This window comes from Loxodonta africana, chromosome 11, assembly GCF_030014295.1.
Source record: "Loxodonta africana isolate mLoxAfr1 chromosome 11, mLoxAfr1.hap2, whole genome shotgun sequence".
Classification (NCBI taxonomy): domain Eukaryota; kingdom Metazoa; phylum Chordata; class Mammalia; order Proboscidea; family Elephantidae; genus Loxodonta; species Loxodonta africana.
Genome location: NC_087352.1, coordinates 30049991 through 30065102, shown reverse-complemented (window position 1 = coordinate 30065102; position 15112 = coordinate 30049991).

Sequence of the window (15112 nt, the reverse complement as noted above, 5' to 3'; positions counted from 1 at the left end):
GAAATCAATGTGAATCTCCGAATGTTAAAATTATCTTAAAATATTTTATCATCAAGGGAAAATTTTCATCCAAAACTATAATAAGCCCGTTATTGTTATGTGCCATTGAGTCCATTCCAATCCGTAGTGACCAGCAACTCCTTGGAACTCTATGGGGGAGTTCTACTCTGTCCTATAGGGTCGCTACGGGTATAATAACCCTAGGGGCCAACAAGTCCATGCCTAGGTATATACTCAAAAGGATAGAAAGCAGGTACTCAAACAGGCCTGTGTAGACCAATGTTCATTGCCGTATTATTTGTAATTGCCAAGAAGTGGAAACAATCCAAGTGTCCGCCAACAGATGAAGGAATAAACAAAGTGTGGTACATGCACACTGCCATGGATTGAATTATGTCTCCCCAAAATATGTGTATCAACTTGGTTAGACCGTGATTCCCAGTATTATATCGTTGTCCTCCATTATGTGATTGCAATTTTATGTTGAGAGGATTAGGGTGGAATTGTAACATCACCCTTACCCAGGTCACCTCCCTGATCCAAGGTAAAGGGAGTTTCCCTGGAGATAAAAGGAAAGGGAACAAAGCAGAGAGTTGGGGACCTCACACCACCAAGAAAGCAGCACCAGGAGCAGAGTGTGTCCTTTGGACATGGGGTCCCTGCACCTGAGAAGCTCCTCGACCAGGGAAGATTGAGGACAAGGACCTTCCTCCAGAGCCGACAGAGAGAAAAAGCCTTCCCCTGGAGCCGACGCCCTGGATTTGGACTTGTAACCTAGTAGACTGAGAGAAAGTAAATTTCTGTTTGTTAAAGCCATCCACTTGTGGTATTTCTGTTATAACAGCACTAGATAACTAAGACACACACGACGGAATATTATTCAGCTGTAAAGAGAAATGAAGTCCTGATACATACTACAGTGGGGATGGAGCTTGAAAACATTATGCTGATTGGAATAAGGCAGGTACAAAAGAATAACTACTGCATGATCCCACTTATATGACATATCTAGAACAGACAAATACATAGAGACCAAAGGAAGACCAGTGGTATCTAAGGGAAGTAGGGGTTGAGTGGGGAGGTTTTGCTTAAGGGATACTGACTTTCTGTTTAGGGTGATAAGAAACTTCAGAAAATGAATAGTGGAGATGGTGGCACAACATGGTGACCATAATTAATGTCACTGAATTGTATACTTAGAAATGTTTAAAATGGCAAGTTTTTTGTGTTATATTATTTCACCACAATAAAAAAAAAATAAAAACTCTTCAAAAAATTAAGTCTAGGGGAAGCAATCGCAGAAATCAGGGAAGTCTGTTTGAAATTCTCTAATTTCGATCCAGCAGCAAAGAGGGCAATACACATCCCCACAAGATCCCCAAATCCCACCCCTTCATTCGGCCTGGCCCCAGGGAGGGTCTCCCCGGCGGGCTGCAAGAAGCCTGCTCTGGTTTGCAGGCCGAGATGCCGACATCATCCTGCTTTGGGCTCAATCTGTTTCATGTTCTTGTCTGATATTTCTAAGGGTTTTTAATCACAACTCCACCAGACTGATCAATGACAGATATGAGCGACCACTTGCGCATGCTAACAGTGCCGGATTTTTTATCTGAGATAATATTTCTCTCCTAAAAAGCCTCTGCACTGCTATGTATTAATTAAAATCTAAATACTAAATATTGATTGATGCGTTATCAGGCCGCAGCAGTTGGGCCCTGCCACATTGATTTTTTGCTGTGATTTATTATCATATTTAAGAAAAATCATTTTGTGTGATTATACGAGGAAATAGACTTTAGTGAGGGTGTAATTCTTTTGTATCACTTTTGTTGTGCAAGGACGGGCCAATTCCTCAATTGTGGCTAAGATTGCTGATACCCTTCATTGCTTCTTCTCTGTGGCCAGCACCAGCTAATGCGTTAAGCCTCCTTGGTCTTGTCATTAGGAATAATGGGCATGAGGATTACCTCCTTAATCACACCAAGATTAACAGATGGATGAACCCAAGTTCTTAAAATTGTCTAGTTATTCACGAGTATTTCTTTTTATCGCATTAATAACATTGATGCAAAGAATTTTTTTTTTTTTCCTTTTTTCCCTAACAACTAGAATTGCGGCAAAAGGCCTAGAACAAAGTCCAGGCCAGCCCAAATGTGTAGCCAGTAGTCAATTAATCTTTTTCTCGGTGCAGAAATCATGGTTCTCGTAGCAAAAAACTAGCTGCGGGGGGTAAAGAGACACACGTGTACACAGAAGGAGACACCTGCATTTATATAAGCAATTTATATATGAACAGCACATATTATTAAGGGGTAAAAAACCCTTCTGACTGCTTTAAATGCCAGTGTTGTTGTTGTATGCCATCGAGTTGATTCTGACTTGTAGCGATGCCATGTGACAGAGTAGAACTGCCCCATAGGGTTTCCTAGGTTGTAATCTTTATGGGAGCAGATCACCAAGTCTTTCTCCCAAGGAGCTGCTGAGTGGGTTCAAACAGCCAACCTTTCTCTTAGCAGCCGAGCACTTATCATTGCACCACCAAGGCTCCTTTTAGATGCCAGTAGTTTACATTATTCCCCAGAATAATTACTGGAGAGCCACGTAAAGGATAATGTGAAAATATTTGCATTTACAGCTTCCAGTTAAACTACTAACAGAGATATAACCACTTCTTAGTCCTTTGAATTAGTGTGTCTGGATATTCCTCACATTCCATTTCCTCCGTATTTATTCTGAGAGTCTACCTTGCAAGAGCAAATGCATTTTGCCTGACAGTGAATGCAAGGTTGTTCACTGGTCTTCTCATCACCATTTCTTTCTTACATAGGAAAAACCTAGAAGAAAACAAAGATATTGGCTTTGAACTCCATATTTGCAGTTATTACTGTTTTAGTCAATGATTCCTAAACAAATCATATAGAATTTCATAAAGAAACAGGCTTCCATACCAAACACTTAACAAAAAAAACTAAACCATTCCATTCTTATTAATCGAGATAAATCAGAAACATGAGTCTTTTTCCTATGATTTTTTAAAGAGTTTAGCAAGTATACTTTGGAAAATAGAATCAAAGACAACTTTGTGACAAGACCAAATTAGAAAAAAAGTATGAATGCACTCATGTTTTTCATATGCCTTGTTTCTCTTGCTGTTGGTCAATTCTCACAGAGGTTTTATTTTAAAATGGGGAGGGGGAGAAGGGGGAAGAGAGTGAGAATAGCTGCCGTTGTTCACACTGAGGCTTATTTACCAGGATACACCTGTGCTCCATGCGTCCATCGTGACACTGAATGTCACAGCTCCCCACACACACAGGCGCTGAGGATGCAGTAAGGTCCAGAAGGCCTCCCTGCCCAGAAGTTGCTCTCAGCCCAGTAAGGACCATGCACACATCAGCCATCCAGCACACTATGGCTTAGGCCACCATAGCAGCCATGGGACATAGGAGATGGTGCCTAACAGTCAAAGAACCCAGAGAAATATCTGCAAGGGACAAACAGCGTCTCCAGAACAAGCACAAGAGAGACAGGCAGGCAGAACGGAAGCTCCCTGGGAGGCATCCCAGGAAGAGAGGGTGCCAGAATGCAGAGGCCTAGGGCACAGTGCAGACTCAGAATGGGGAGCAAACTGGAATAGACTGAAAGGTTTTTTTAAGTCTCAGGAGTGTGCTTTTATGGGTGGCCAAAAAAATGAATTCTGAATCAGGCTCTCTATATCAGACAGAGAGTGAGAGCCTGAAGCTAAATTTGTGGAAATTATTTTATAGGAAAAACACTAAACTCAGTCCCACCTATAAAAATCCTTGTTTCTGCCCCTTGCTCTATGAGGTTGAATTATGAAACAGAAAATAATAATAAATGGTTCCCCCATCATTCTTACAACCCATGTAGGGTCGAATGATGGAGGGGCACACAATTTGAAGGGGTGGAACGGACAGGACCATTCCATCTTTAATGGGCTTTTAGTCATTTCATTGTGTCTTCACCTTTTTCCTGAATAAAAACCAGCCTGGTCTCACTACTCTCAGCCACACGGCATCTGCCAGAAGGAGGCCGACCCCAATATTGAGAACACAGCTTTGTCCTATTCCTTATCCTCAGGAAAACCCCATTCTCAAATATTCTAAAATCATGTACAGTGGAGAATGTACCCTGGCTTTGGGATACATTTTCCCACTTGGAATGGGATGGGGGCCACGCTCCTGAGAGTACTGGATGAATTTCTTCATCTACCTTGTCTGCGGAGGTCGTTGTTGTGACAAATGTCTAACAAAGGTTGGAGGTCAAGCTGGAGGATGGGGTGGACACACACTGGCCTTGCCTAAGGGCAGGACAAAGTCCTGAGACTCAGGAAGTCAGAAAGCAGAGAGAAGCCAGTTCTCAGTGAGGGAGAGAGACAGAGAGTCTGCGGCCAGGATGGAAGTCTGCAGTCATTGGAGGTCCAGACACTGGTCAGACGTCATAGGAGGGCACATCACCTTCTGGCCTCCTTCTGAGCCTGCAAGCACTCGTAGAGCCACACCTGAGAGGCCTTGCATGGTCACAGGTACCTGTGCTCCTTCATAAGGAGACCTGAGCAGCTGCCAATTCTGGGGAAGCAGCAAGGACTGTTGTATGAAGCAGCAAGAAAAGTGTATGCATGTGCTGGCCTGCCGTAACAACACACCACAAACTGGGTGCTTACAAGAACAGAAGCTTATTCTCTCACAGTTCGAAAGGCTGGAAGTCTGAGATCAGGGTGTCCGCCATGTTGATTCTTTCTGAAGCTCTGAGGGATAATCCGCTCCATGCCTGTCTCCCAGCATCTGGTGATGGCTAGCAATCCTTGGCTTAAAGATGCATCCCTCCAGTCTCTTCATATGGCTGTCTTCCCTCTCTGTGTGTCTCTGTGCCTCTTCTCCTCTGTTACACGACATCAGTCACTCAGTTTAGAAGACACCCTACTCCAGTGTGACCTCATGTTAATCTCACTGATAACACCTTCAAAGACTCAATTTCTAAGCGAGGTCATGTTCACAGTACCAGAGTTGAGAACTTCAACATACCTCCTAGGGGACATAATTCAATTCATAACAGAAGGGTTGTAAGAAATCCCACCTGATTTTTTAGAATAATGACCCTTGCCATCATTTTTTTCTATCTTTGTGGGTTCTTGATTTGGTCTTTTGCTCTGTACCTGAGCGTGCCTGGATAGATTGATGGGTTTGTCTCTCTCCCAACATCCAGATGGAACTCACGCAAACAGCCTCCACAACCCCGCACTGGCCGTGTCTTAAGCTTTCATACCACACGGGCTGAACCGCCTCATGAGTGACTATATGATTCCTAGGGTCACATCGATTGATGTTATATGCACGGCCACAAAAAATCTGCCTTACACACTGGTTCAACTTGCCGTTAGTCACCTTCTTCAGGACCAAAAAATGCTCTTCCTCTTAAGAATTCATCCGGTTGCTGCCTGTGTCCGATTCTACCCACTGCATTTTTTTTGTTCAGAGATTTAAGTATGTGGTGATAGTCTTTGTTTTTCCTGGGCGTGAGATGTAAATTTGAGGCTATCAGTGTGACATGCTTGCTTCTTCAAAAGCAAGGTCTTTCCTTGTTCCTACAAGGACCTCCACCCATTTCCAAAAAATTATATCCAAGACAAAGATGAACGCATTTCTAAAGCCCAGCTCTAGTTATCCTCATTGTCAACGACACAAATATGGAATGATACTCACTACATGTGACTGTGGGCAAATCTCTTCAAATTATTTCCTCACCTAAAAAATAGGAAGTTGGGCTATATGGCCTCTAACATATTCTGAACAGAATGCTGCCCCATTTATTGCTCATGGCACCTTAAAAGTCACTGGTAAGACAATAGTCAATGTTGATTTTGGTGTGAGAGTCCAAGTTACGTCATATTGTTCACTGATAGTTCATGATTCTAGCCAATACCACGCAAAGTTGAGACTAATCAGTATGAAATAAGCAACTTGAATAAATTAAGGCTTACAGAAGATTCAAGGTCTGCAATATTCAAATTGATTAGATCCATACATGATAGGATTGCTCCGCCTTTTGTTGCTGGTCCTAGGTGGACACAAAATCTGGTTAGGAGCTCTCTAAAGTAGATTATAAATGCACTCTAAGAATTTTAGAGGTTCTATGAAGCTTTCCCACATTGCTATATTCTAAGAATCAGCTGCAGTATAAAGATGAAATTGCTTAATTCCTCTGATTTCTAAAGAAAATTATGGGACAAGTTCACAGTTCAAACTAGAAGATTCTGATGTTGGGGCAACCTTTCTGTCTCCCCTGCCTTCACTCAGCAAAGTCACCATCCTGGTTCCAAAGCCATCTTGGCAGACAAGGGGAGCAGCCCAAGGTCAGCTGAGGCACGAACTCTAGTCCAGCAAGATTAATTGGGGAGGCCTCCATCCTCCTTGTTCCTCAGAGGTAAAGCAGCAATACACAATCATCCAACCAATTCTCTCCATTCGGTCTCAGAGCTTCGTCTACCATCGGCTCCATCTCAGTACACTCAGGCCCACACCTCCAATGCCATTGCTTCTCCTATGGAATCTGTTGTTCCTGCTAATGATACTTGACTAAATGCAGAATTCAGATATTACTTGAAATAAAATAAAGGTCATGACCATAGTCTCGTGGGACATCTGAGTCGATGAGACATAACAATATAGTTCATAAAGTTATGTTCTACTTCCTAGTTTGGTGAGTAGTGTCTGGGGTCTTAAATGTTTGCGAGCACACATCTAAGATACATCTATTGTTTTCTACCTGCCTGGAGCAAAAGAGAAAGGAGGAAACTAGAGACTCAAAGAAAAAATCAATCTAAAGGACAAAAAGTCTACACAAATCATCTACCCTGAGACCAGAAGAACTAGATGGTGCTTGGCTACCACCACTGACCATCCTAATCAGGGTCAGTTAGATGAACCCTGACAGAATGGGAGAAAAATGTGGAAGAGAATCTTTAATTCCTAAAATTAAAAAAAAAAAAAAAAACAGACCTACTGGACTGGGTTGAGACTGGAAGACTCCCCAAAATTATTGCCCTGAGAATCTTTCAAACCTTGAACCAAAACTAACCCCTGAGATCACGTTGTAGCTAAATAGTAAATTGGCTCCAAAAATAATTAATATCACCCATAAGTACTGTGCTCCTCTAAAAAAATCACCTATATGACACCTAATGGACAGCAATTTGGAAACCCTGGTGGCATACTTGGTAAGTGCTACAGCTACTAACCAAAAGGTCGGCGGTTCAAATCCACCAGGCGCTCCTTGGAAACTCTATGGGACAGTTCTACACTGTCCTATAGGGTCACTATGAGTCGGAATCAACTTGACGGCAGTGGGTTTGGGATTTTTGGTTTGGATAGCACTCACTTTAAAACAAAGATGAGAAGTTAAGGGGGCAGGGAAACTAGATTAATGGAAATGGAACAACCAGAACAGAAATAACAAGAATTTTCACACCCTGTGATGAATGTAACCAATGTCACTGCACAACTTGTATAGAAATTGTTGAATGGAAACCTGAACTGCTGTATAAACCTTCACCAAAAACATAATAAAATATTATTTTAAAAATTAATTAATAAAGGTCATGAATTTTTATGGTGGGCCTCAGTGTCCCCAAATTCCATTGTGGATTTTTCTGTTATATCTGAGTAATGTGACATTACACACGTACTGCGGATGTGACAACTAAGAGTGAGCTACCTCAATACAAAACCATCAAACCATTAAACTACGGTGGGCAGACAAATAGCAAACCAAACTTTGTCATGTGCGGAAGTCTCTGTGTCCTCAAATGTTGCCACCCATTACCACCATTCAGGTATTCTTTAGTGATTGGCTGCTCAAGAACATCCATTCAATATTTCTATCATCTGTTTACATCCATTGCCTATAAAAAAAACAATCGTATAACAGAGAAGTTTCTCCCACCACGGCCTGGCTTCCCGCTCTGTTCTACTTAACTGAACGTACCATTCTTTGAAATACCTAACAGTCAGGAGACACTGCAAGACAGCCCTGACTGTCCTTGGGAAAGTCTCCATTCGGAGCACTGCACGACTGCCCTTGCACTCCTCTTTGGCAGACCAGCCAATGGCCCTGCCCAGTGTGCCCGTCAACAGCAAGCAGCTCCATTGCCAGCACTCAGCTTGCCTGGCTATCATTCCAGCCTGTGCACATCCCTAATGGACATGGGGAACCTCCGCCAACAGGCAGAGGACAAAGGAAGCCCTGGGTGCTGTGGCATCACAAGAGAAGTCTGAAGCTCCAATGGCTAACCATGGGTGAGCAACCACACCCAGCCCTGGGCTGGCCAGGGAATTTGAGCCCGCAGAGCCAAATCTGTAGAGACAACCCAGGTCCTGAAGAAGGATGCATGAGAGGAAAGCAAAGGAGACAAACAGCTCTGTTAAACAAGGGACCTCCAGTCTTCTTCTAAAATCAGTTTTCTTCTAGAAGAGGCTTCTTCGTGAATAATGAACAAAGTGAAAACATCAGAAAATTAAAAAAAAAAATCAAAATAACAGCTAACTCGAGGAACAGTTACAAGATACTAGTATTTTCAAATGTCTTAATCCATAAATACCAAGCAAGACCCCAGCCGGTGCAGCTGGAAGGCAGCTCCTCAGGGACCGAGTTGCCGCATCGTCCATAATTGCCGTCAGCGTTGCAGAAACAGGCCGGCCTCCTCCTCCTGTCTGCCGGTCTGCCAGCACTCTTGTGGCTCACTCTGCACTAACTGAGGCTCCCAATAAATTATTGCTCCGCTCTGGGGTCGAAGCAGCCATGTGGCAGGACGGATAAACAACACATGAGGCCACACTCTCCTTCTAAATCTTCATCAGACGCTGCTCCTGGGGCTGCATCCCTTTATCTTAAATACGTCATCCCTAATCCCCATCTCGGGGTCCTCCACATCACCTCAGGTTGTTCTAAATCGTGGATCACACATCTGTGAAAACTGGCTATTCCAAACAGAGGCATTTAATTAAAGAAAAAGGATAATGTTAGAGATCCTGCAACCCAGCTGGCAATTAGTAACACAGAAATTTAAAAAAAACAAAAAAACTTTACCATGCTAAAATAAAATGAGGCCAAAAATTTGATGTGCAAATGACAGTAATAATTAATATTCGTTGTTGTTCTTGGCCGTCCACTTGGCCCCTGGTCCTGTACCAGCCCAACGATCAGGCTGCTGTGCTCCAGAGGAATATCACTGGATGGTTTTCAGAAGTGGATCACCACGCCTTTCTTCCTAGTCCACCTTAGTCTGGAAGCTCTGCTGAAACCTGACAGACAGGTGGTGGCTGTGCGTGAGGTGCGTTGACCAGGAATTGAACCCAGGTCTCTGAGTGGAAGGTGAGAATTCTGTTACTGAACCACCACTGCCTCCCCCGCCCCCCGCCAATTAACAGTCACACTGGTTCTCTCCATATCCCAGAATTTCTTTTGAAGGAGGTAATATAGCATACATAACCTTTTTAAGCTAACAGAGGAAAGACAAAGTTTGAAATGAAAATATGCTTTAAAGAAACATAATTGCTCGTTGCTCCTGGGGATTTCCTACTAAATCAACCCATCCTCTTAAAATCTGTGCTAACAACCCTGTACAGCAGTCAGACTATTCAAATGATGGAGATCATTCTTGAAGCGTCACAAGAAACTTTATTGGGGACCACAGAGAAGGATGCTTTGCTCGCATGTGAATTATGACGTTGTCCATCACTGTAACTGCACCTGAGGACGAAGAGTGTGTTTCCACGGCCCGCCACATTCTCCCTGAGCCCCCTCTCAGCTGCGGGCAGGTGGGTCCCCCCCACTCCCCCGCTCCTTCACCATCGGTTCGAACCCATCGTATCTAAACTGGTGATTAAACACCTTAGAGGAGAAGCCAGTTAATTAAAAGTAAAGCAGACATGCATTATGTGTTTAGTGTGCCAGTTCTGCAATGTCCTGAGAGCCGTCCTCTAATTGCACCTGGTAATTATTTCATACATTACAACCACGGTATGCAAATGCAAAGGAAACGTTGGTTGCCATGAGTTTTCTGAATTATGAAGACATCTTGCTCAGAAGGAAACCACACACTGAAAGCATAAATGTGTAGCTGGTACGGGACAGCACGGGCACCTTAGATTCTGCTCACTTTTTCAGTTGCCATTGGAGCTCCTTCTAGTTTGGCGAAGTGAGAGCCCGCCCGCCCGAGCAATGCCCGAGCGTCCAGCGGCAGACTCCAAGGCCGGGACAGGGCTCCGGTGCTCGCGGAAGGCTGTGCAGCTTCTCAGCCATAGCAGGAAGGGTCTGTCCCCAGATCATGACATAAACCAGGCCGAGCTGGGCCTTTGAGGGTGGCCTCCTGTCACCTGAACATACACCTCTGTGTTGGGTTCTTATGGTTACTGCTTCAGTGGTGACATTTGACCTCTTTAGCTGTGATTGCAGTGAGGTGTTCCCATGCCACACGTGGTACCAGTAATAAAGCACAGCAAGAATAAATAACAAAGATGCGTTTGGGCGTCTCCTATGTGGCCCCCACCGGGACGGGGCTCCAGGACCACAGCGAGAGACCTGTGAATGTGGCCTGTTGGCCAGGACAATTGGACCGAATTAACACTTGTTAGAGAATGTCGTGGTCGTGGTTGTGGTCGTAAAGGGACACAAAGAAGAGGAAATTGCTGTGGACGGTTTGGGAACATTGTCATTTCTAGCCACGAATTGACCAGAATCCCTGCTCAGCCACACTCTGGGAAAAGACCCCTTCCCTCCAAAACCTAGGCTCGGATGCACTCTACGAAAACACCAGCCATGAAGGAGCAGCCAACGGAAGCTCTTCATGTGGAACCTGGGGTAGAAACGGATTTCTGCTCAGAACCCAGCTGAGTGTGAGCAGTGGGAGGGGACGTGAAGGGGGGACCCGCCTGTGTGCAAGAGACACAGATGCTGAGAGCCACAGAGGACAGTGCCACCACTGGATCCGGGGAAAAGGGAGCTCACGCAAAAGGGGCAACAAGAGTGTAATCGGACTGAGGATGAAATTTCCAGGTCAAGATGGAAATCAAGGTCCCAACTAGGACTAGATATTCAGCTCAATTTACAAAAGTGTGTCTTGCACTTAAGTGCCATTGGAGGAGGGCTGAGGAGAAGGGAGTGTGTGCAGGTAACAGAGCCCCTCGTGCCCCATGAGCTCTGACGGATGATGACAGGTGCAGGCGTCCAGGTGTGCATAGCTTTGCCTCCAACGGTGATGTCCAGCACACCCGAGACAGCGGTCAGCATAAGGTGATTTAAAGAAGCAGGGTTGTTCCTTTCACAGGTAACTAGACACAGCGAGGAGCACTTTAGGCTGGGCCAACACACCGCTGTGTTTACTGATTACTGAAATTAAATCAGAGTCATTCAGTTCAGCGCTGGTGAGAAACCCCCAACCCCAAATCTATCACCAGGCCACCTCAATGGTGTGCCTGACTGTGCCGGGTGTAGTCACCACAGAGGCAGGGGTGGAGGAGTACCTCTTAAGGGAGAAGACGCCAGTCAGATCTGTGAGGGGCAAGTGCATGGAGAGCACCATCCACCTCAGTCACCCCCACATCCTTGTCTTCCCAGGCAGCTGATGGGCTCCCACAGGTACGTACTGAAAAGACTAGAATGGAAACCCAGATGCGTCAGGGCCACAGGTAGACCCTGATTGTAGAAAATGGGGTCCTATCATTACTGTGCAGATGGTTAACATGCTCGGCTACTAACTGAAATGTTGGCAGTTCAAGTCCACCCAAAGTTGTCTCAGGAGAAAGGCGTGGTGATCTACTTCTGAGCAACCACCCACTGAAAGCCCTGTGGAGCACAGTTCTACTCTGACACACGTGAGGTCACCGCGAGTTGGAGTCAACTCGATGGCAGCTGGTTTGGCGTTTCTGTTTATCATTTGATAATTTTCCTTTTTTAAATGATTGCGGTGTTCACTTAGCCAAAAAGATGGCAAGAAACTAGTTTAAAGGTTGACCATAATTTCTTTTTCTCATTAAGTAACTTCTTTTGTCAAATGTAGAAATGTGTCTCTCAGTACTTTTCTGAGCATTCTAAAAGTAAAGTATCACAACAAAGAGCACACGTGCTTTGGATCGCTAAAGAAAGTCATAAGATACAGAATAAATTAGGTTTTGTCCAATTATCCGTGTATAAATCAATAATGCATATTTAAAACAATGTAGCTACCATTTACTGTTTCATAGGGTTGGCTAGTCCCCCAGCATGTAAACTGCAGTGTGCGCTGGCCTCGAGCTCCACAGACAACGCAAGACCACGTCTCCCTCTAAAGCTGGAAGAACAGTGTGCTGTGACAAAAACCAAAACAACTAATTATGTTTAAATATTACTCAGACATCAAATTTTTCCTCCATGTACTTAACAGAAAGCAAAGACGCCCATGCATAAATAGCACCTTTCTTCCAGGATTTTAACAAGGTTTCTCCCCCACCAAAGAATGACTCTCTGAGTAGGTGAAAAGGCAAATGTCCCTGCGGCCCTTCAACAATAGGATGGGGTTTACGATACAAAAAGCACACCCTCTGCTTTGCCATCACAGGTCGTAAAAGAAGCAGGAGAACCTCACAGCCTGTGGCATTTCCCTTGGGGTTTGCTCTCCCAGAGTCAGTCAGCGAAAGGACACCTCCAGAAACCATCGTCACCTCAGTCAGGCTTCCCTGGCCCGAGGTCACCATGATGCAGAATTACTGAGTGTTCATGCAAAAGGCCTCAGAGTGCAATGCTGAATAATTTTACACTAAAAATTCAGTATCAGTTTTAAGTAAACCTAAAAGTGAACTTTTAGACTTCTTCCAGTGTAAATCTAAATGAGGCCATAGCTTCTTTCTCATATATATATGTATATATACATGTACCTATATACGTAGATATATATATATAAAGGAACCCTGGTGGCAGTGGTTAAGCTCTCGACTGCTAACCAAAAGGTTGGTTTGAACCCACCAGTGGCTCCATGGGAGAAAGACCTGGTGACGTGCTCCTGTAAAGACTAAAACCAAAAAAAAAAAAAAAAAAACCCCATTACTGTCCAGTCAATGCCGACTCTTAGCAACCCTACAGGACAGAGTAGAGCTGCCCCCATAGAGTTTCCAAGGAGTGACTGGTGAATTCGAACTGCCAACCCTTTTGGTTAGCAGCCATAGCTCTTAACCAGTCACTGTGCCACCAGGGCTAGGAAACCCTGTGGGGCAATTCTATTCTGTCATGTGGGATCACTAGGAGACCAAATCAACTTAATAGTAACATTTTTATACATACATGTAAAAACATATATAACATATATAAAACATATATATAATAGCAGTATATATAATATATATATAAGACAATGTATTGGAAAATAGTTAACACTTAATTTTGAAATTATACATAAAGACAGTGGATTGACGTCACATCCTAAAAGTTGTATGTGGACATGGAGGTGAGAGGAGAGAATGAGAGAAAAATGAGGAGAAAAGCTAAGGCGCAGATACAAGTACAGAAGCAACAACAGAGATTTTAAAAATGCACTGGCTGGTTCTCAGTCCAAAGACATTCAAGGTTTAGTGGAATTAAAAAAAAAAAAAATCACAATGTGATATTATTTTAATTCTCTTTGAAATTGGTGCATTGTGGCAAAATAATAGCAACTAAATTATCTCCCCATTGATATGACTAAAACGTGTGTTTAACATGGAATAAGAGTAGCTAATATGTTTGTGTTTATAAAGTCTTTGTGAAATTCAAGTCCCACGTGACTGGGAGGAAAACAATCCCAACTAATTCCAATATGAATTATAACGACAGTTCGCAGCAAGAGACTAGAATTTTGAAAATGTGTCCAGATAGCCTCACACAAGTAGCATCACCACAATGAACAGATAACAATGTAAAATGAGATATACCTGAAAGGGTCCACACAGTGCCTAGCAATTAGTGGGTGCTCCAATTATTTTTAATGCTATTACCCAAATACAACAAACTTTTATTGATAGCACAATTCTTAAACACTTACAAAAACGCAAAGTGCATCCAAAAAACATGTTCATGTGTAAGTTATATTCTTTTTTTTTTTAATAGTATTTTATTGCATTTTCGGTGAAATTTCGCATAGCAAATTAGGCTCTCGTTTAACAATTTCCACACAATTTGTTCAATGACATTGGTTACATTTTTCAGTATGTCATCTTTCCCTTTATATCCCGTTCAGGTTGTTCTGTTTCCAGTAATCTAGTTTCCCTGCCCCCTTGCCTTCTCATCTTTGCTTACGAGTAAATGTTGACCATTTGGTCTCTTATAAAAAAAAAAACCAAACCCATTGCCGTCGAGTCGATTCCGACTCATAGCAACCATATAGGACAGAGTAGAACTGCCCCGTAGAATTTCCAAGGAGCGCCTGGTGGATTCGAACTGCCGACCCTTTGGTTAGGAGCCATAGCACTTAACCACTACACCACCAGGGTTTCCTTGGTCTCTTATAGATGACTTTTTTAAAGGAGCTCGGTACTCACTGGTGGTATTGTTTATTTTATGAGCCAATCTGTTATTTAACTAAAAGCTGAACTCATGGAATAGTTTCAGTTCAAAGCTTAGTGTATCTCAGGGTGACAGCCTCGGGGGCTCCTCCAGTCTCACTCTAGTAAGTCTGGACTTTTTAAGAATTTGAGCTCTGTTCCACATTTTGCTCCCATTCTATCAGGATCCACCTGTTGTGTTCCTGCTCAGAATGGTCGGTACTGGTAGCACAGCACTATCTGGTTCTTCTGGTCTCGGGGTAGATGAAGCCATGGTTCATGTAGACTATTTGTCTTATAGACTAGATTCTTCTTTGAGACTTTGGTTTCTTTGTTTCTTTTTCACTCCTGACGCATAGAGACCAATAGTTTTATATTAGATGACTATTCACGAGCTTTTAAGACTCCAGACACTACTCACCAAACCAGGATGTAGAACATAAAATTTACGTACCGTGTTATGCCAATTGACCAAGTCGTCCCACAAGGCTATGGTCCTAAACCCACGAGATGTTTAGTTAAGTCTAAGAAGTATCCGCATTTGT